General features: G+C 33.2%; 1 long non-coding RNA gene across 1 annotated transcript in view; it reads left to right on the forward strand.

The window, feature by feature from the left end:
- Window positions 1-20,386, forward strand: part of LOC129532539 (uncharacterized) — a 107,611-nt gene extending 87,225 nt beyond the window's left edge. Inside the window, exon 2 of the long non-coding RNA XR_008678294.2 lies at window positions 20,222-20,386. This is a non-coding gene — a long non-coding RNA (uncharacterized lncRNA). The remainder of the gene's footprint in view (window positions 1-20,221) is intronic.
- Window positions 20,387-21,862: the final 1,476 nt, after the last annotated feature.

Raw genomic sequence — 21,862 nt, forward strand, 5'->3', positions numbered from 1 at the left:
TAAGGTCCACTTATGTTTATGTCTGGTTATTGTTCATTTTTTTTGGAAGGAATCCACTATAATTTCTTATTTATGTATCTTAGTGCATAATGGAAGGCATGCTGAGACATTGAACAATTATTAGAAGCTTTCCAGAAACCTTTCAGTAAGTTTTTATTATTTTTACCTGGTGAACATTTCCTTTAGCATTGAAGCCTTTGGGTTCACCTAGCTCTCTACTCTTCCCTCATTACTGCAACATCAGTTAAGTGTTAAGAGGCATGGTCTAGATAATAGAAAAGCTTCTCCCTTAGAACCACCTCCTCCACGATTTTGAGTTATATAATTGGCTTCCTTGGAATAGTTTTGGTGTCTCCTTTTTAAATTATTACTATAAATAGCAACTGTTGTAATTAAATGATCATTTTGACATGCTTTTAGGGGTATGATACTCTTACAAATTTAAGTTTACTTTTCACTTTACACATAGTAACTCATAAAATGCTTAAAATTATTTGTGAGATAGGTTCTCTGACTATACCTTATTAACATACAAAAAAACTGAAGCAGAGGACAGTTACCTTATTTGAATATTTAATAATTGGTAGAATTGAAATGTAAAGTCAGACACGCTGGTTCTGACATATTTGATTTACTTAACTATATTAGTTTGCCTCTTATCTCCCTTGTCTCAGTCTAGTCTTATAGATTTTATAATGTAAGTGAAAGCAAATCTGTAAAATAAGAATAGAAAACCACGATGCTGACTAATAACAACAAAGACAACACTCATAAGTTTCTCTAATAGTGCTTTTTCTGCAACTGTGGAGAAAAATGGAAAATATATCTGTGAATATTCAGGGAATTAGAATAAATATCTGGGTATTTGAGGAATTTTGGTATCAAATGCTACTTTCCAGAGTTGAACAAGTATTCCACAGCCCTAAAGAGCTCCCGAACACTCAAAAGGACTTCATAAAAGAATAGAAGAAAAGAATTCTTTTTGACAGCCAAAATTAACTAGAATACAATCTAATATTGCCTTTCAAACATCCCCATATACAACCATACCTCCCTCAAGATAGATAAAAGCAAATAAAACATAAAATATGTGGTCCAAAAATAAAATAAATTTAATAAAAACAAATACATTTTTCATGCTGTCAAAAAGAAAACAATAGGAAGGTACATGCACATTATATGGAAAAGCAATTGTTACCCACATTAAATGTAGGTAAATTAAAGAAGTCACAAAACACCTACACAAAATATAACATGTCAAAAGAGAAGAGCATAGTAAAAAAAAAAAAAGGGAGTTCAAGACACATTTTTATATGAGATGTAGAAAATATTTTGCAAGTATTTCAAGCTATGAGAAAATAAAAAAATTACATAAATTCAATACAATGAAGCCAAAATTGGTTGAAGAAAGCAGAAAAGAAAACATGAAATGAAAAACATGATGGAGTGAAACAAAATGAAGACATAAATATATTTTAGCTATGAACAACAATGAACGAATAGACATAGCTGTTGACAATTTTTTAACAAAAAGGCTACAAATAATTGCAGAAGAATGAACAAACGGATTAAAAAGTAGTGAGATGAAAACAGGATGCATTTCAGGAAAACTGACATGCATGAAGTGTAATATCTAATAAATATTAAAGCAAATATATTCAAATACCCTTGAAGCAAAATATTGCAGAAATGAAGTAAATAGTCGTAAAAGTATAAATCATATTCTAGGTAAAATTAAAATTTAGTCATTTGCTTATCAATGTATTAATTCAATAAATAATTATGCAGTTCCTTCTCCATGACACTGGGATACACTGCAGAAGAAAGATATGGATTCTGGTCTGATCAAACTTACATTTCAATCTGGTTCATCACTGAAAACTAATCAGTCAGAGAAGTAACTGAAATAACTATATATTTTGTTAAACTGAAAGTAAGCAAATATAAGCTGCTTGGATAATAAAATTACAGAAAGCCTTAAAGAGAGTTAAAAGTTAAAATAATTATTAAACTATGAGAAAGAGCCAACTATGGGAAAAGCAAATGTTTCTGGAAAATACACAACAGGTGTAAAGCTCCTTAAGCAGAAAAAGAGTGGCTTTTTGAAGATCCATATACTAATGTTGCATAGGAGAAAGCTTGGCCAAAAGAGGTTGGAATGATTGAGTGAGTAAATCCTTAAGGTTCTTTATATATGGTTTTCAATTTGCTACTGAAAATCATCAGATGTTTTAAGAAGCAAGTGGCATGATCCTTTTATGTTTTAAGGTGGTAACATTTTTTGTATTGTGTGTTGATTGAAACAGAAGAGTCTAGAGTAGAATTGAGAACAGTTAGGTTACATTGGCGTAGTTCATATGACAATGCCACTTCACTTTGCTTCACTTTGCTGATGTTAAAATTCATTAAGAGAAGTTATACTTCTGTTATATTTTTGACACCAAATAGTCAAGAAAGCTGAAGGATGTGACGTATGTAATGAGAGAAAAGGAGGTCCTGAACGTGATGGGTTTGTGGCTTGAGTGGTGTCTTGCACTGAGGAAATTCCTGTTTACTTTAATGAGGAAAAATGCAACAGAAGACAATTTTGAGGTGAGGCGTCTCAGAGTTTAGTTTGGAAATTTAAGATAGGGAGTTAACTATAGATACTCAAAAGATACCACAGAGACAGCTGCCTATGTCAGTCTGTTTGAATTCAAGGTTTAGGATAAAGATATAAGTTTTGAATCATTAGCATAAAATGATACTGAAACCCATGTGTTAGTTTGAGAACAAGAGAAAGAATGTCAAGAGAGAAAATGAGGAGAGCTTGATTTAAAGGAGAAGACAGCAAGAGGGAAGGATAAAAAAACAGACAGTTAGACAACAGAAAAACCTTGAGAAAGTATAAATTCAAAAGCCAGGAGAAAAGATTACCTCGAAGGAAAGAAAATAACTATAGCTGGCTAAATGCAGAGGAATTTACTCAGATAAAGTCAAAGGAGTTTTTTTCTGAAACATTTACTAAGAAATACTGTAGTGAGATAATCACAAAAATAAAGACATTACCCAAATGTTATAATATTGTGGGTAAGGGAGCATAGTAGAAAATGTTTATGACTTAATTTACTCATCTTTTAAAGGCTGATAATAGCAAAGGCTATAAATGCTAAATCTAGATTTGAAAGTTTGCTGAAAGTTATGACATCAATTCCTAACACATCTAAATACAATGATGTATGTAACAAAATTGGGAGTGGAGACATCAAGAAGTATAAAATGGATCAAATGGTAGTTCTACTTTTAGTTCTTTGAGGAATCACCATGCTATTTTCCACAGTGGTTTCACCAGTTTACATTCCCACCAGCAGTGTAAAAGTGTCCCTTTGCACCACAGCCACCCCAATATCTGTTTGTTTTTGTTTTAATATTTTATTATAACCATTGCAATGCCACTACTGGGTATCTAGCAAGGAAAAGAAGTCATTATATGAAAAAGAGACTTGCACATGTATGTTTATAGCAGCACAATTCCCAATTGCAAAAATATGGAACCAGCCTAAATGCCCATCAACCAACGAGCGGATAAAGAAAATGTGGCATATATTAATACATCCCATGGAATACTACTCAGCCATAATAAGGAATGAAATAATGGCATTCACAGCAACCTGGATGGTGTTGGAGACCATTTTGTAAGTGAAGTAACTCAGGAATGAAAAAAACCAAACATTGTATGTTCTCACTTATAAGCAAGAGCTAAGCTATGAGGATGCAAAGGCAGAAGAACGATATAATGGACTGTGAGGACTTGGAGGGAAGGGTGGGAGTGGGATGAGAGATATTACAAAAAAGAGGATATTACAAGAAAGAAATATGATACCAATCTCATTAATAAAGCTTCAAAAATCTTCAACCAAATACTAGTGAATGGAATTTAGCAATATTTATAAACAAGTAAAAAACACAATTTTTTTCTAGAAACGCAAAAGTTGTTTAACTCACAGCATTAGCAGAAAGTGTTTAAAAATCAGATCATCTTGATATATGGATTAAGTATTTTAACTCTCATAACTCTTCATAACATGTCATGATAAAACCAATACCAAATTAGAAATGAGAGACTATTTCTTTACTCTGACAAAAAGTACCTATAAAAGTCCTTCATCAAACATTATGCATGGATAATTACTGAAAGTTCCCCCTTAGAACATGGATGACTCAAGCATGCCAATATCAAACAATAATATATAATATTATAATGGAAGTGCTAGTCACAAAAATAAGGCAAGAAAAGAATTTTTTAAATATAGAAGGGATAAATAAATAAAAATAAAGAAAAACATTATCACTATTCACAGATTATATGATCTTACACATGTAAATATATGCATCAAAAAGATATGTCCAAGAATGTCCATAACTGCCTTAGTCATAATAGCCCAACAAATTTAAGGTATATTCACATAATGGAATGTTATACAATAATGAGAACTTTTAAAAACTACAGTTGCGCAAAAAAAGATAAATTTTACAATCAAAATGTTTTGCAAAAAGAGACAGATACAATAAGCTACATGTTGTCTGATTTCATTTACATAAAGCTAAAAAACAAACTACTTTTTGACAATAAAGTTAGGACAGTGATTACACTTGCCATATTCAGTGTCTGGGTAGGGGAATAGAGTGGATATCTGGAACATTTGTGTTATACTTTCTTGTGTATACTGAATTTGAGCAGCTTCACTTAATGAAAATTAACCCTGCTATGCACTTTTGATTTCATCACTTTTCTGTATCTGGGCTACATTTAAATAAAATGTTTTCTTAAATTAATGTTTGATAATAAAATAATCGCATTAATGTAGAGCAATAAAAAATGACTTATTTCATCCATATTGTATTGTGATTTTCTGAAAATAGACACCAGGCAATTAGAGAAAAATATCAATAACACAAAATGCAATGTTTTATGTTAGTGAATGGAGAAGAAAACAAGGATCACTGTATTTGATGTGAAGTTATGCCAAGAAAACAGAAAATTCACTGGAAAAACTATAGGTAACAATAAAAATCGTGCAATAATGAGGCTAAAGAAAAAATTAGCACATAATTATTAAAAGCTTTTCTGCATAAAAACTAAACAGTAAAAAACATATAATGAAAGATGCCCCATTTATATTAGCAGCATAAAATCTAGAACACTTAGCAATACGTTTAACAATAATTGTGCAGAATATGTTTGTGGATAAATTAAATCTCAAATGTTAATGCTCCCTATTATTGACCATCATGAAAATTTGCATTGCCCAGAGATAACATTTAGACAATATTATGTGGATCACTAAGAACAAAACAATGAGTTTAGGTTATTCACTTGTCCTTCAGGATATTTCTCAGCCTCCTCCTCCTGACACCATAAACTTAGTGTTTACCGATTACAAATTAGGTCTTAAGTCATACTTAGCAAAACATTAGGAGACCTAACTTTTTACAAGAAATGCTGTTCCAAAGCCAAATACAAATGATTTCCAATATGCTTATTACCACTCTGTTCCCATTCATTAGCAGAGGTAATTAAAGAGTTGGCTGCAAATACAAAACATTCATTAACAGCCTTTTATTATTCTTGCTCCGTCTGCCTATGGAGTCTAATGTGGAAATTCTGGCACCTTCTCACATTTATTTTGTCTTTGTGTATGTTAATTAAACTTTCTGGTAGTCATTTCCCAATCCTCTGGGATAAAAGGAAACTGAACCGGATAAATTCAGGCAGAAATATTAATAATTGAGGCACCATTGCACTAGAATGTCTGCTTGTTTCAAGAAAATATTAGTGAAGTTAACTCTCCATTCTGGACAAGTGTAGTATGTGAAGAAACACTTGTTGTTATTATTATTATTATTAAAGTAAATGTGTATTCACACTTACCTTTTATTCATGAATGCCTCTCCCTCTGATATACAAATAAAATGGCACTTATTTAAGCCAATATATAAATGTAATATGTGGAATATGGAAGTATTGTTGGTCATTACTTAATGGATGATGAGGCCTATAAAATAGCCTCTTTTATTTTTAGAAAGAATTGAACTTTCGACAATACCATCATGGTAGATTTTAAACATCTTACTCAACTGTCACAAAATGTGACAAAGTTGATTTCATGTAATGACACACATTTTCATGCTTAATGTTTGAAATTAAAATATCTGTTCTACTTTGTTAATAATATGAATAAAGCAATGAAGGTAAACTGTTCAGAGAATTGCCTGATATTTAAAGTGTTCTATAATAGTCAATTTTGAACGTTAGATTCAATATTAATGTTTTTATTTTGTCAGACATGTTTACATACTTTATAACTTACATGTAATATGGTAATAATGTTCCAACATAAGCCAAAGACAGCCAAGACATGTGAGAATAAAGTGAGTTTGGGTAGAAGGAAATACATTTTCAGGAAAACAAATACTGTGTTTTAAAAAATAAATTATAGATAGCCGCTCAGGAGGCTGAGGCAGGGATATTGCTTGAACCTGCAATGCAGAGGTTGCAGTGAGCCAAGATCATGCCACTGCACTCCAGCCTGGGCAACAGAGCGAGACTCCATCTCAAAAGAAAAATTATAAATACATTTTATCAGAAATTTGATTAATAAATCAAATACTAAATATAAAATATGAAGATAATTATAGTGAGTCCATTTCTATTTCATTTTCTGTTTCATTTCATTTTGAAATGTTCATGTATAGTCAGATTAACTACTTATAGCAACTACGTATTTGTTTCAAATATTGTTGAATGGCACAGACTCCAGTTGAAGAAACATGTGAACAATTAAATATTTTGCTGTGACTTTCTGTAACCTATAGAAATAAGTTTGCTAATTAACTTTCTTCATAGTCTTTACCATCTCTATGTTTTAACTTCATTTCCTTATAGGGAATTTTGAATATAATTTTTATGGGAATGTGACAATAATATCAATTATATATACTTTCTCATTTCTGCTAAAATGCTTAAATTTTTACAATGTATGTTTCCTAATTCATTCTATATATTGCCACCAAAATAAAACAATAATATCAGAGAGAGAGAAATCTTAGGTGGGAGAGAGATAATATCAGCTTTAAAAATTGCACACTGCTTTCCGAAGAAAAGTCAAAAGGCCTTAGATTAATATTCATGGTTTTAAAAATTCACATTCAAACCAACTTTTGCAACTTTTTGCACTCCAACATGAAAACTACCTTATCATCAGTGGGATTACACTGCTAACAATCTTCTCAAAAATAGTTGAACAGAGAAATTATGAAAAAGTCTGAAAGGCAAAGGAAAAAAATATTCACCAGGGTAACTGTATGTAAAACTATGGTAGTTCTCATTTTGCAAAATTGTGTGACCTGCATAGAGTTCTCAGAGGTTGCTCACTATAGACCAGTGTACGAACTAGATGTACACCCTTGGATAGTCATGGACTTGTGGTTTCCAGAGTTGTCAGATCAAGTATGGAATACTACATAGAAAATTCACTTTAAATTAGATCATTCTTTCCACAAGAAACTCATGTGACATGGGTACATCTATTACAAGTTTAATTTGGCAAGCTTGTATATGATTTCTAAAGGAATCTAACGGAATACTTTTAGAGTGAGCATGGTAAAATAGGAGAGGGATGGGCAGGAGGTGGGAGACATACGTTTTATAATACCTTCTCCACAAGTGACTAAGTGTTACCTTTGAAGAACTTACATTTGGCATTTAATGACTTTAGTTTTCCCCATACTTTCTAACTACTAAATAGCAGTTAATTTAAATCTGAGTTTCCAAATTCAACTCCTTGAAGCAAATGCACAACTGATTTGACTGTATATAAGCATGACTTGGAGAGCTTGTTAAAAAGGTGAATTTCTAGAACTCATTTAACCATGCCTAACATTTTGACTAAATAGTTCTAGTAAGAGGTCTGTGAATTTTCAATAAGAAATTCTGGGCCAGGCGTGGTGGCTCACGCCTGTAATCCCAGCACTTTGGGAGGCTGAGGTGGGCAGATCACGAGGTCAGGAGATCGAGACCATCCTGGCTAATATGGTGAAACCCCCGTCTCTACTAAAAATACAAAAAATTAGCCAGGCGTGGTGGCAGGCGACTGTAGTCCCAGCTACTCAGGAGGCTGAGGCAGGAGAATGGCATGAACCCAGAAGGCAGAGGTTGCAGTGAGCCGAAATTGCGCCACTGCACTCCAGCCTGGGTGACAGAGTGAGACTCTGTGTCAAAAAAAAAAAAAAAAAATTCTGAACATTCGGCAGCAGGTTTTTCATTCATAAAACTGAGAAATGCCTTCTAAGATTCTATCTGTATGTCTCACAATTAAGGTTGAATGATGAGGTTCCAAGGTTCTTAAGTTTCTCATTTGTCTATCTTGCATACTGGGTTGTCTAAGTGTTTTCCTAAATGCATGAATTGAACTTTGAATCTGACATTTTATACCACTCTCAGACATAAAAGAAAATTTTGAAAAGCCGTTATCCAAATGACTATTTTGTGTAAATTGCTAATTCCCTTTCATTGTTTGGATCACTAATCCATAATGCTGCAGAAATATTAATTTATTGCAAGTTTGTTTGAAAGTTAATCATATGAAAGATTTCGTTATCTATGCTGTGACCTGAAAGCAAAACGAAAAAGAAGAAAAATAAACGTAACGAACAACTGCAGGGCACATTTTATGTAATAAACTTCTCTGAAAATGGTAAAGTATGTTGTTTTGTTGAAGGAAACACAAATAAGACCAAGTAATTGTCATTTGATCTAAGTGTACATCAGTGACAGTGTTTACATTTAATTAAACACATGGAACACAATTTCTTTCACAAACTTATTAGATGCTGAGAAATAGAATTGCCAGTTGGGTATGCAGGGAAGAAATGTATACCCTAAGCTTTAATGTACACCTTTAAAGTTTAATGTACACATTTAATGATTTAAATATTAAACTATGGACTTTAAGTGATATTGATGTCTGAGTGTACATTTATCAGTTGTAACAAATGTATCACTCTTGTGGGAGACCTTGATAACTGGGGAGTCTATGCATGTTTGGGGACAGGAGGTATATGGGCTTCCTCCTCTAAATATTACTATGAACCCAAAAACTGCTTTAAAAAATAAAGTCTATTAAAAAAAAGTGTACATTAAAAAGAAAAGCTGGCTGGGTGTGGTGGCTCATGCCTGTATTCCCAGCACTTCGAGAGGCTGAGGTGGGAGTATCACGAGGTCAGGAGTTCGAGACCAGTCTGACCAACATGGTGAAACCCTGTCTCTACTATAAATACAAAAATTAGCCAAACGTGGTGGGCGCCTGTAATCCCAGCTACTCCGGAGGCTGAGGCAGGAGAATTGCTTGAATCTGGGAGGCAGAGGTTGCAGTAAGCCGAGACCATGCCATTGCGCTCCAGTGCTGGGCAACAGAGCAAGACTCCGTCTGAGAAAAAAAAAGAAAGAAAAGCTTAGGAATCCAATAGAGTTAAAAGAGTTTCTCATAATTTGTTTTAAAATGAAAAGTTTATTTTAAAATTAAATTAATTTAGACTTAAAACAATTATTTTCTAGAACTATAATTTTAAAATATAGAAAATATCTGTAGTGAATTGACTGTCTTACTAAGTAGATGAAAATAATTTTTAGAATAGTTTCAATATTCACCGTTTTTACATCAAATGATTAAAATTAGTGTTTGAATATATCCTTGTGTAATTCCTAAATCATGCATATCTAAACAAAGCTTGGTATTTCACTGCCTACTCTGCTTCCCCTGCAGTCTTCTTTTCATTCACATAGATGGAGAGCTACCTAGCTAGACATATATACAGAAATAAATATAGGTAAATTTTGTTATTCATAGATGTCCATATTCACTTATATTGTGGTTTTGTTTTCATTTGTGTGTTTGTACTTATAAAATCATGTTTGTGTGTATATATATATATCTCTAAAAGTCTATGATATGTTTTGCTTACTACCTATAAATCTATGCTACTCCATTTTGTATTTAATAGCTGTGTAGTATTTCATAGTACAGATTAAAATCAAGCAAAGTGGGAATCATGTGCCTTTCCTTTTCAAATTAGTTTTTAGTCCATATACTAAGTGTCACTAAGAATTCTACCCTGAGTTGTTTTCAGTTCTTACTTTCAGCCTTGTATCCTCCATAGTGAATTACTATACTTCTGTGTTTTCTCAGTCACATATATTTAAAATAGTTTTTATTGTTTATTAATCTTGACTTTGCATTTATTTCATTCATACAAAATGATATAGCTTAACACAGTAATTCAAAACTTTTTAGTTTATATTTAGTACAGAAAAGTAGGAATCAGTGTATAATGATTTCACTATTTTAAAATTTATTTTGTTGCATTAGCTATATTATCATATTTTATGCTGTAGGTACAAGTAGTATGACATTCAATATTGAATTAGGGCAGTAAAAATAGAAAAATTCAAATAATTATTGCTAAAGTAAAAAGGCAAAGATACATAACTTTACTAGTTTGTAAAATGCCTTAAAATATTATAATTTTATTTATAATGGGACTTCATTCTTCATATTAAATACCTCTATCAAAATAGTATCAACCCCTAAATCATGGCAGAATCAAATCTTATTTAATTTTAATTTTGAGGATTCTCAGTTTTTCTGTTCATTTTTCTCAAATATTCAAATTTATTTGCCACATATGAGAATGGCTATATTTTGACAGAACATAATTATAAACTACTACATTGATTTATTATGTTTCAAATCTTCTTATAGTGATATAAAAATAAACTGAAATCAGTATTCAAGTGAAATTTTTAACATGAGATATCAACACATGAAAAATGCTTTCTAAGAATAATTTCTCTTGTGTCTATTTGATTCTTCTCTCTTTTCTTCTTTATTCATCTGACTAGTGATCTATCTATTTTGTTGATCCTTTCAAAAAACCAGCTCCTGGATTCACTGATTTTTTTGAAGGGTTTTTTGTGTCTCTATCTCCTTCAGTTTTGCTCTGATCTTAGTTATTTCTTGTCTTCTTCTAGCTTTTGAATTTGTTTGCTCTTGCTTCTCCAGTTCTTTTATCTGTGATGTTAGGGTGTCAATTTTAGATATTTCCTGCTTTCTCTTGTGGGCATTTAGTGCTATAAATTTCCCTCTAAACACTGCTTTAAATGTGTCCCAGAGATTCTGGTACATGGTGTCTTTGCTCTCACTGGTTTCAAAGAACTTATTTATTTCTGCCTTCATTTCGTTATTTACCCAATAGTCATTCAGGAGCAGGTTGTTCAGTTTCCATGTAGTTGTGCAGTTTTGAGTGAGTTTCTTAATCCTGAGTTCTAATTTGATTGCACTGTGGTATGAGAGACTGTTTGTTATGATTTCCATGTTTTGCATTTGCTGAGGAGCGTTTTACTTCCAATTATGTGGTCAATCTTAGAATAAGTGTGACGTGGTGCTGAGAAGAATGTATACTCTGTTGATTTGGGGTGTAGGGTTCTCTAGATGTCTCTTGGGTCTGCTTGGTCCAGAGCTGAGTTCAAGTACTGCATATCGTTGTTAATATTCTGTATCTTTGATATGTTTAATATTGACAGTGGGGTGTTAAAGTCTCCCCCTATTATTGTGTGTAAGTCTAAGTCTCTTTGTATGTCTCTAAGAACTTGCTTTGTGAATCTGGGTGCTCCGGTATTCAGTGCATATATATTTAGAATAGTTAGCTCTTCTCGTTGCATTGATCACTTTACCATTATGTGATGCCCTTCTTTGTGTCTTTTGATCTTTGCTGGTTTAAAGTCTGTTTTATCAGAGACTAGAATTGCAATCCCTGCTTTTTTTTTTCTTTTTTTTTTGCTTTCCATTTCCTTGGTAATATTCTTCCATCCTTTTATTTTGAGCCTATGTGCTTTGCACAAAAGATGATTCCATATGAAATTCAAAGTAGTTTTTTTCTAATTCTGTGAAGAAAGTCAATGGTAGCTTGATGGGGATAGCATTGAATCTATAAATTACTTCGGGCAGTGTGGCCATTTTCACGATATTGATTCTTCCTATACATGAGCGTAGAATGTTTTTCCATTAGTTTGTGTCCTCTCTTATTTCCTTGAGCAGTGGTTTGTAGTTCTCCTTGAAGAACTCCTTCACATCCCTTGTAAGTTGTATTCCTAGGTATTTTATTCTCTTTGTAGTAATTGTGAATGGGATTTCACTCATGATTTGGCTCTCTATTATTGGTATATAGAAATGCTGTGATTTTTGCACATTGATTTTGTATCCTGAGACTTTGCTGAAGTTGTTTATCAGCTGAAGGAGATTTTGGACTGAGATGATGGGGTTTTCTAAATATACAATCACGTCATCTGCAGAGACAATTTGACTTCCTCCCTTCCTATTTGAATACCCTTTATTTCTTCCTCTTGCCTGATTGCCTTCTGCTCTGAGGGCAGAACTTCCAATAATATGTTGAATAGGAGTGGTGAGAGAGGGCCTCCTTGTCTTGTGCTAGTTTTCAAGGGAATGCTTGCAGTTTTTGCCCATTCAGTATGATATTGGCTGCGGGTTTCTCATAAATAGCTCTTATTATTTTGAGATACGTTCCATCAATACCAAGTTTATTGAGAGTTTTTAGCATGATGTGGCGTTGAATTTTATTGAAGGCCTTTTCTGCATCTATTGAGATAATCATGTGGTTTTTGTCATTGGTTCTGTTTATGTAATGGTTTAAGTTTATTTACTTGTGTATGTTGATCTAGCCTTTCATCCCAGGGATGAAGCTGACTTGATTGTGGTCGATTAGCTTTTTGAAGTGCTGCTGGATTTGGTGTGCCCGTATTTTATTGATGATTTTTGCATCGATGTTCAGTCAGGCATATTGGCCTGAAATTTTCTTTATTTTGTTTTGTCTCTGCCAGGTTTTGGTATCAGGATGATGATGGCCTCATAAAATGAGTTAGGGAGGATTCCCTCTTGTTCTATTGTTTGAAATAGTTCAGAAGGGATGGTACCAGCTCCTCTTTGTACCTCTGGTAGAATTTTGCTGTGAATTCATATGATCCTGGACTGTTTTTGGTTGGTAGGCTATTAATTACTGCCTCAATTTCAGACCTTGTTATTGGTCTACTCAGGGATTCGACTTCTTCCTGGTTTAGACTTGGGAGGGTGTATATGTCCAGGAATTTGTCCATTTCTTCTAGATTTTCTAGTTTATTTGTGTAGAGATGTTTATAGTATTCTCTGATGGTAGTTTGTATTTCTGTGGGATCAGGGGTGATAGCCCCTTTATCATTTTTTATTGTGTCTTTTTGATTCTTATCTCTTTTCTTCTTTGTTGTTCTGGCTAGTGGTCTATCTTTTGTGTTAGTCTTTTCAAAAAACTATCTCCTGGATTCATTGATGTTTTTGAAGGTTTTTTTCGTGTCTCTACCAAAAAAGAGCCTGCATAGCCAAAACAATCCTAAGCAAAAAGAACAAAGCTGGAGGCATCACACTAACTGACTTCAAGCTATACTACAAGGCTACAGTAACCAAAATAGCATGGTACTGGTACCAAAACAGATATATAGATCAATGGAAGAGAACAGAGGCCTCAGAAATAACACCACACATCTACAACCATCTGATCTTTCACAATCCTGACAAAAACAAGCAATGGGGAAAGGATTCCCTATTTAATAAATGGTGTTGAGAAAACTGGCTAGCCATATGCAGAAAACTGAAACTGGACCCCTTCCTTACACCTTAAACAAAAATTAACTCAAGATGTATTAAAGACTTAAATGTAAGACCTAAAACCATAAAAACCCTGGAAGAAATCCAGGGCAATATCATTCAGGACACAGGCATGGGCAAACACTTCATGACTAAAACACCAAAAGCAATGGCAACAAAAGCCAAAATTGACAAGTGGGATCTAATTAAACTAAAGAGCTTCTGCACAGCAAAAGAAACTATCAGAGAGTGAACAGGCAACCTACAGAATGGGAGAAAATTTTTGCCATCTGACAAAGGGCTAACATCCAGAATCTGAACAAATTTACAAGAAAAAATTTAGAACTTAAACAAATTTACAAGAAAAAACAAACAATCCCATCAAAAAGTGGGTGAAGGATATGAACAGACACTTCTCAAAACAAGACATTTACACAGCCAACAAACATACAGAAAAAAAGCTCATCATCACTGGTCATTAGAGAAAGGAAAATCAAAACCACAATGAGATACCATCTCACACCAGTTAGAATGTCAATCATTAAAAAGTCAGGAAACAACAGATGCTGGAGAGGATGTGGAAAACCAGGAATGCTTTTACACTTTTGGTGGGAGTGTTAATTAGTTCAAGCATTGTGGAAGACAGTGTGGCGATTCCTCAAGGATCTAGAACCAGAAATATCATTTGACCCAGCAATCCCATTACTGGGTATATACCCAAAGGATTATAATTCATTCTACTATAAAGACCCATGCACACATATGTTTAATGTGGCACTGTTCACAATAGCAAAGACTTGGAACCAACCCAAATGCCCATCAATGATAGACTGGATTAAAAAAATGTGGCACATATACACCATGGAATACTATGCAGCCATAAAAAAGGATGAGTTCATGTCCTTTGCAGGGACATGGATAAAGCTGGAAACCATCATTCTCAGCAAATTAACACAAGAACAGAAAATCAAACACTGCACATTCTCACTCATAAGTGGGAGTTGAACAATGAGAACACATGGACACACGGCAGGAAACATCACACACCAGGGCCTGTCAGGGAGTTGGGGGCTAGGGGAGGGATAGCATTAGAAGAAATACCTATGGTAGATGACTGGCTGATGGGTGCAGCAAACCACCATGGCACGTGTATACCTATATAACAAACTTCCACGTTTTGCACATAGACCCCAGAACTTAAAACACAATAAAAAAAGAAGCCAGATGCAAAAGAATACATGCTCTGTAATTTCACTTATACGAAGTTCAAGAACAGACCGAACTAATCTACAAAGACAGATATTCATAACAGTGACTGCCTCAGGTTGGGAGTGGGATTTGGGGATTAACGTGATTGGCAGACAGGGGAACTTTCAGGGGTCCTGGGTATATTCTATATCTTAATTGGGATAGTGATTATGTGTTTATGTATTTACCAAAAAACATTGAATTATGCAAATAAAATCTATGTATTTTAATGAAAAAAGAATAATTTTTCATAGCATAGGTCTTAAATTATTCTTATCTTACTAAGTTCATAATATTCTGGTTGTTTGTGGTTGATTTTGTGGGAATTCCCTCCTGTCTCATTTTACTGGCCAAGAATAATGATGACATATTATATAAGTTTATATTTTAGAAAAATATAAACTAAGCCTACTGTAAGCTTACTAATTATTAGTAATTCAAAATGAATTAGTGATTCAATAATAAATATGATGGGATGGTGAAATTCTTAGTTGGCTCTAATTTAATCCTCAACTTTCTCATTTTATAGAATGCTGTAAAATTTGAACCTTTAGGCATTTATTGATTAGTTTCTGCCTAATTCAGAATGACGCGGATGTAACTTTAAGCACCTTATTTGTGCCATGTGGCACACTAGAAAGAAGTGTTGGTGTGAAGTCATGGAATGGCCATTACTACTATCAGAAAAGAGGAGTTGATACATTCCTGGCTCTGAAGTCAAGAGAAAAATCAGTAAATTAACAAGGTATAATAAGAAACACAGGCATCATGATTGTTGGTGATATATAAATAGTGAATAGAGATGGTCATACATTTTCTCCAGCCTTAGCTGTGTATAACTAAAATCTTTATGTATCTTACTATGAAATACCCCAATTTTCATATTTTTGGAGTGCTTTCTTTGTAAAGCAATCATGAAAGATTAGACAACTGACCTATTTTAATTTTTCTAACTTCTGTAACAGTGTAAGGAAAATATTGTCCATTATCTTGAATTTCTGTAATAGGGTGGATTGATTCAAACTTCTGTAAGAGGATGCCTCAAGATATTGCAGGAATGACTTGAAAAATATCTAAGAGACACATTATCTTTCCAATTCATTTTACTTACGGAAAGAGAAGCCTGTGTTTAAAAAGTTTATTTTCTAATTCTACTAATTATGTGACAATGGAGAATAACAATGAACTACCCTTACAGATTTCAAGACAGAAAAAGAACTTTATTTCAGCAGCTTCCTCTGTAGTACACAAGCAAAAGACAGATATTGAAGAGTTTATTTGGCTCAGAAAAGTTATCTGCCAAGATGAAGACAGACTAAAACAATTCATGCAATTAGCAACATTTTGAAAAATATGAATAATTACATCTCAGAGAAGAAAATTTTATGACCAGATTTACATCTTCCTTGACATGGATAGCAGGAATACCAGATGTCTTCCCTGTGGGGGTAAAATTACCCCATCAGTAGCTCTAATTACTCTGTTATTTCAGGACTAAGAAACATGAATAACAGATAGATATTAACCATTTGCATTTGTTTTATCAGATGCTACCTCAGTTTCTTCTTATAAAAATATTTTTTAATCTACTATGCTATTTTAAGAGCAACTCAAAGACTTTTCTATAGCTTTGGAATAACTAAATAAACCAGAACTTGGAGCAATAGCAAATGTTGCATTTCAGCAGCATGATAAATAATGAATAGGTCATTAAAATACCACCGATCACATCTCTTCATCCGGCTTCATAATACAAGAGCAAAGGGACACACAATGCTAACGACTTATAGGAAATTTAAAACTCCTAAAAGGAAATAGAGTGTATAAATGAGCACAGTATTATAAATCTTTAGAGCTTACAGCCATGTGGGAAATCAATGAGACTAGTTGTTCAGAGAGATTTAAAAGGGACGTGCAAGTTCCTTGAGAGCTGCAAGAGTAAATCAACAATTTGAGCAACAGTATCACAAAAAAAGTAATCCCAGTCCTTAAGCTCCAGGTTATCACCTGATAACTGAAAGAGGAAAGAGGGAGGTTGGTATCCCCTAGTCAATTGTAAATGAAAAGAATTAAAGGCAAGAAGACAATGAATTTTTGAAAGCTTCATATTTAATTCAAAACTGAATTTATTGATTTTTTTTCAGTAAGTACTTTAAAATCTCTAATCTACTCTTCATGGGACCCATGAGACATATTACTTTGACATCAAGTTATTTCTTATAAAATTTGCCTAATCCTTTATTTAAATCCAAAATGCAAAGTAAAATCCTCCAGATATAAACATCTAACATAGCATAGTAGCAAATATTTTGAGGTGGGAAAGAATGATAAAAGAAATTCAGCTCATGAAGTTTTAGTTTTTGCCTTAAACTTTAATCAACAGAGAGCATGGATTCAAAGACAAAGCATGGTTTTACAAATGTCAATTATAAATGGCTGGAGAAAGGCTGATGTGTGAAAAAAATTCATTTTTTTGAGCAAGAAGATAAAACAATATAATTATCTTTGAAATGTTTGAGAAAACGGTCATAGAATGTATAAGACACATCTAAACTTCATAAATAAGAAAGAAGCATCCATATTATATTAAATCATTTTCCATTTAATTCAATAAGATATTATTAGAATATTTTCTTCATATACAATAAATCTATGCAACTACAGTTGCATTTGTAAAATGTAATATAGAATCACATACAATAAAATTCATTACAATTATATATTTTCCATTAATCTTAGGGCTTTCAAAAATTATGCAGTTCTAGTTTTTAAAAGTGCTAATCATATTCTTAGATACTGAAAATTTATGAGTTGAAATGTTTATGAAATAAATTTTACCTGGGGAGTTGTGGCTCATGCCTGTAATCCCAACACTAATGAGGAAGGCCAAAGTGGGAGAAACACTTGAGCCCAGGAGTTCGAGACCAGCCTGAGCAACAGTGAGACTCGGTCTCTCCAAAAAATAAAAAACTTAGCCAGGTGTGGTGGCATGTGCCTGTGGTCCCAGCTACTTGGGAGCCTTATGTGGGAAGATGGCTTGAGCCTGGGCAGTAGAGAGAAACTGCAGTGAGCTGTGATTGTACCACTGCACTCCAGTCTGGGCAGCATAGTGAGACCCTGTCTCAAAAACAAAAAACAAAAACAAAAAAATGAATACATTTTACCTGACTTCCAAAAATATGACTATCTTCTTCCTATCAGAAATGTGCATGTATTTGTGTGTTTAATTGAAGAGGATTACACATACTCTTATTTCAACAGTGTCCATATTTCCAATATTTTTTCTGCGCTAATACTTATATTGATTTTTATCAACGTGCTCACTGTCTCCAACCAATGCCACCTTCTCTTGAGGTTGAGGCAATAGTGAGTCAGAGGTTTCTGCTGTGGCTCTAAAACTTGTTAGGCCTGACACCAAGCAATAAAACTTACTTTATACGGTTTTGTTGTAAGAGCTAAAGAAATAAACTTATCATAATGTAATTATTTTTGTAAAAAAGCTCTTTTTACCTGCCTACCCGAATAGCTGAAGATCAGATTTAAATTTTCTGTATTTAAAATTCAATTTTTAAAAATCATTTGGTTTTCCTTTATCATAAGAACCTCATCTTTCTTTTTTTTTAATTTTTGATAACTTTTAAAAACAAATACGAGCTCAAATTCGAACAAAGTTATTGCTAAAGTTAGTGTGTGCTAAATCCTATCTAGGAAATATTTTAAATTTATGTTAGTGTCAACATATGTTTTATTTAACAATTCCCCTACTGAGAGGCATTTTCTTTCTCATAATTGAAAATCATGCAACCAAGCATCATTTTATAGATTATAAATTTCCCCTTCTACATACATATATGTTTTCTTAAAAATAGACTCTCAGCCCGGCAAGGTGGCTCATGCCTGTAATCCTAGCACTTTGGGAGGCCGAGGCAGGTAGATCATGAGGTCAGGAGATCAAGACCAGCCTGACCAACATGGTGAAACCCTGTCTCTACTAAAAATAGAAAAATTAGCTGGGCATGATGATGTGGACCTGTAATCCCAGCTACTCAGGAGACTGAGGAAAGAGAATCGCTTGAACCCAGGAGGCGGAGGTTGCAGTGAGCCAAGATCATGCCACTGCACTCCAGCCTGGGTGACAGAGCAAGACTCTGTCTCAAAAAAAAAAAAAAATAGACTCTTGAAAGTATCACTTCTGAATCAAACTGTCATAACATTTTTAGTTTACAAGTCGTAGAAAAATTGCTTTTCATAATCATTATACCTATTTACCCTTTAACTCACGAATTTTCCAAAAGTTCTAAGCTTTATGAGTTATTTTTCACTACAACATGTCATGGGAGTTGGAAAATGTAGATGTAGACATTCTGGCAATGAAAATACTTTGTCAGTTATTTGCAAGGAAGGTTTATTTATTTTCCCAAATTTATTTATGCAAACAGTGTTGTATTTATATCTGTATGAACTCATGGATATTTCTTCCATATTTTGTGTTATTAACCAGGGATACATGACTTATTGTGTTGAATTTTTCTGCTTTGCCCTTGGGGAGCTCTTTCAGGTTGGCCACTATGTTTTTTTCCATGTTCCCATTCTGGTGTTTTTTGAGTACATCTTTACTTTCTGGTACTTCAAAGTGCTTCATGCTCATCTTATGTTTTCCCTTTCCTGAGGATAAAATCAGTGATTTCTCCAAGAAACACTTGGCCCTTTTCTTAGATAATGATATTTGGAAACCAAGATCTTGATGGTTGGGTGTACTTATGGCTCCTGAGGTGTCACTGCTTCTGAGCCTTCTTTATGGGCAGAGTGAGGCAATATATTTATGCATATTAACCTACACATAAACACATTTATGATTGCTTTTGAGTCTAAACATCTGAATATATATTAGGCTACACATAAATTCATACCCATACCTCTGACTCTAATCCTGCCATGTGCTTTTAATTCTTCTCTCTGTTATTTATATTGAAGGTATATGCATGTGTTTGCACTAAAGTAAGTAAATATTAGAAAGGAATCATGTACAGAATTCATGGATATTTATGTACTGAATACATAGTTATATTTTAACCTACCCCATTTGCTAATTCCTATTTTACTATAATAAAACCAGAGATTATAGAAAATAGGTGATTAACCATATTAAACATCTATTCAGTGGAAGAACCAAAATAGCACTTGAATTAAGACAGATACATAAAATGCCGTAACAGCAATGTTTTTACATTTTTTTTTTTCAGTTTGGGGAAAATACACATCTGACATCACCTTTATTTCAAGAGTGTGTGTACGTGGTGACAATGAAGATATAAGAATTGGAAAAGAAATTTGAGAAGTTGAGAGTAATATAAAAGATTATGTTACTTAAAACAATAAATACAAATAAAAGCTGCATTGAATATTTATATGTTAATCTCTTACTAACTAAATGAAGTTAACATATTAAGTTTAAATATTCCTAAACAGCATCAATGCCTAAGGAAAGATTTATGGTAATGAAGTGTTGACAGTTTTTTGAAATTGCTTATGTATATGTTAGCTGACATTAACATAAGTAAATTGCTTCTGTCTGGAATTCACCTTGAAGCCATTTTCAAATATAATAATTCCCTATCCTCTAATATGAAAGTCATATTTAAATAAAAAATGAGAAGAAAACTGTCTGTTACCCTTGGGTATTCAGTATGTCCCTGGATTTCTAACTATAGCAGATGATAATAATTGTCGTTATATAACCAGTACATACCAAATTCGACACAATTCAAACTAGAGACTTAGTCTTGTAGTTTCTTTAGTTGCACTGCAGTCTATATTCACATCTGTTCAAATCTAGTCAGTTCCATGTGCCAGTTATTTTTGAAAAATAATATCTAGATCTGCTACATTGCTTTTTTGATTTTTTTAATTTTTTTTTTTTTTTACAAAGTACCTTTTTCTTAGATTGCTCTGGAAAGCCTACACCTTTAATATAATTTGTATCCTGAGCTTTTAATGCACTGACAGGTAGAATTAGTTGACCTACCATTAGATTGACTTATTTCCTCTGTAGAAAGTTTTATCAGGTGAGAAGTTTTGGTAATAGAAAAGGTGGCCACATCCTTAATCTGATCTTTTCTCCAGAAAAGGTAATCAACTATAATATTTGATCTCTTACTGTACTTGGTTTATTTGTATAGATGATTATTTTGGAATTCACCAGCAGAGCACCTTAAAGCCTCCCCTGATACTATCCAAGCTGTCAGTTGTTTCTTCAAGTAAAAATGCTATTCCATGAAAAAAAAAGGTTACTTTAACCCTCAACTCAAAATAATAGCACATGTGCTTTTGGATAATCATCGTATGTTCATATACAGCTGAAAGACATTTTACATACTTCTGGTTTCATCATACAGAATATTTTTAAAACACGTAGTAACAATGAAGCTTTCATAAAATTAATAAATTGTACCGATTCCTGAAAGACAAGCTTCAGTGAAACTTTTTTTCCCCTAGGAATACGTGATGGAAAAAAATAACATGACTATCGGTACAGGGTAGTGCCATTGAATTCATGCTAAGGTAACAGAAGTAATAACCGTCAAAGTAAATGACAATACAGTTGTTCCTGATATACCCTGATATTAAAATCTATCATTAAACTCTTTCAATATAACAGCACAATTTGTGTTCATTTCCAAGCATTTCCATAGAAGAAGATTTTCTTTGATGATTAGCTGGTACTGATACCCAATAAAAAAAGCAAAACTGCAAGTCCACATATTATCTGTAGATTCATTCACTTGTAAGACATAGGCATAATTCTACTGATAACACGTGGTGTCAATCAGTCTTTATGCATACAGCTAAGCATTTCATTTGACAAGTTACCTTCTCATTGTAAA

The sequence above is a fragment of the Gorilla gorilla genome, chromosome 2 (genome assembly GCF_029281585.2).
Source record: "Gorilla gorilla gorilla isolate KB3781 chromosome 2, NHGRI_mGorGor1-v2.1_pri, whole genome shotgun sequence".
Taxonomy (NCBI): domain Eukaryota; kingdom Metazoa; phylum Chordata; class Mammalia; order Primates; family Hominidae; genus Gorilla; species Gorilla gorilla.